The sequence below is a fragment of the Micromys minutus genome, assembly GCF_963924665.1.
Source record: "Micromys minutus genome assembly, chromosome: 21".
NCBI classification, from domain to species: Eukaryota; Metazoa; Chordata; class Mammalia; order Rodentia; family Muridae; genus Micromys; species Micromys minutus.
Window position 1 is genome coordinate 2,136,541 of NC_137956.1, and position 2,265 is coordinate 2,138,805.

At 48.4% G+C, this 2,265-nt stretch overlaps 1 pseudogene across 1 annotated transcript; it reads right to left on the reverse strand.

Annotated features, from left to right (window-relative positions):
• Positions 1 to 208: 208 nt before the first annotated feature.
• LOC308434161 (A-kinase anchor protein 8-like) lies at positions 209 to 1,756 on the reverse strand (annotated as a pseudogene). The gene has a single exon. The product of its transcript is annotated as an A-kinase anchor protein 8-like (transcript).
• Positions 1,757 to 2,265: the final 509 nt, after the last annotated feature.

Sequence of the window (2,265 nt, forward strand, 5' to 3'; positions counted from 1 at the left end):
GAACCTATTTGCATATAATTGGTATTCTTTTGATTTTGACAAAAATTAACCTGAAAAGTCATCGGCACTAAAATTTCTCTTGCTAAACAGTTCTGATTATTAATTTAATTTCTTCTGCCAGGGGTGGCTGTTCAAATTTGTTTCTATCCTTTTGTATCCGCTATGATAATGACGTCTTTCAACAAATGTATGCATATTATCTAACTTACTAACCCCTCCACTCAGGTGGGAAAGCAGCCTCTGTGAGCTCTGTTCTTCCGCTTGGTGCCCCTTCATCCAGAGCACAAACCTCCACCTTGTTCCTTTTCCTCCTCTGGGTTGTCATCGAAAGGATTCTCGCTCCTGCGGGCTTGGTTGTGATCTATAGTCTTGAGATGCTTTTGGATGGTTCCAAACTTCATGTTATCAAGGCTGCACAATGGGCCGTCTCTTCCTTCACAAACTGCTCCTTAGCAGTTTCTTGGGTCAGATGTAGATTTGTTGGATCAAACCATCAAACAGTTTTTCGGGGCTCCTCTGTCTTCTTGGTCTTGTTGGTCAGCAGTCGGCTTGGGAGGCTTGCTGCCTACATATTTGAAATGTTCCTTGTGGAATTTGTCAAGGTGGCTTCCCATCTCGTCGCCGTCATAGACGGTCTGGTAATAGGGAGAACACACAAAGTGGACCCTCTCCATCATACGGTCTCGCTGCCGCTGTTTCTGTTTTTCTCGGCTCTTCTTGCTTGCCTGCAACTTGCACTTGGCCTGGTTGCTCTCATGCTGGGCACTCAGAATCTTCCTTGCCTTCTCTCCCATGCTCTTTGCTTAGGAGCCTTTCTCCACAGCGCCTTCAGTGTGCCCTGCAGCTCCCCTCGGTGCCTTCACCACTGTCTGCGTCACTTGTCTGAGCAGTCTGTTCCGGTAGCTTTGCTGTCTGGCTCATCAGGACTGATACCCTACTTTCTCTTCTTTTTGGTCCGGAAGTCAGCTGTGGTCCAGGTCTTCCAGGTCCGCCTCATCTGCTTCATGCCATTGCCAAACCTGAAGCCAAATCGGGTCCACAGAGAAGGCACCCCCACCACGCAGGTCCTGGAACATGCCATACTCGGGTATGATGTTCCGGGAGAGGATGGAGGGCAGGCAGGAGGCACCAGGCATGCACTGGCCTTAGGCCCTCACAGGGTCTTCCCACATGCGCCCCATAGTCCAAGGCCATTGGCCTTCTACTCCTAACATCTGGGGTTCAGCCTTGGGCCCTTGGACCAAATGAATCTCCTCCATGCGTTTGAAACTGGTCACGGTAGGCATCGTATTGACCCCTATAGGCCATTTTCATCTCAAGGTCAGGCTGGCCAGCTATCGGTCGACCAGTAGAGGTCTCATTCTCTCAGGATGGCCCCTGAGTCATAGACTTCATAGGAGTCAAATTTCTCCACTACCTGAGCCGTACACACGTCCTTGTAACCTGTCTGTCTCCAAGTGTGGCATCATATCTAAGCGCTGGTTAATTCTGGATAAAACGGAATCAGCACTGGCGCTACCTGAGGCACTAGGGTTTGCATTTGTGTCAGAGTTAGCCATTTCTCAAGAGTGTGAAGTGGCCATACCCTACCCACAGTTGGTGTTATCCTGGCCACAGCCATAGTCCCCACAGCCTTCATTTGTCCCAGAGTTCCAAGTTTCATATCCATACAGTCACAGGCGGGCTGGGCACCGGTGTCACAATATGTAGAATGCAAAGTGGTTTCGGATCCTTGGACAAGGCCAGTGTAGCTCATGGCCACAGAGAACACCCAGACAATGACGCCCCAACAGTTCCTGGGGTCCCTCTACTCACGGCCCAGCCACTTTTCTCTTTTATGCTAGTTTTCTGTAACATTTCCTTGCAATACTTTATGTTATCTCTAGTAATGCCCCTTTATTATAGATATGCTAGTGAATATATATAATTCATGATTTATTTATCTACATTTTTTACTCTTTGCAGTGCTGGGTATTGAACCTAGGTCTCTGTGTATGTCAGACAAGCGCTTCACCTCTGAGCTACATCTCTAGCTGTACCCACCGTCCCACTGAATTGCTGTGCTCAGTGCTTTTGTCAATGTGACAGAAACCTAGACATATCTGGGGAGAGAAAAATCTTAACTGAGAAAATGCTCACACAAAATTGGCTTGTCAGCAAGTGCTTGGGGTCTTGATTAAGGGTGATTGTAGGAAGGCCTGGCTCACTGTGGTTGGTGCTATCCCTGGGCAGGGGGTCCTGGGTGTTGTAAGAAATCAGACTGAG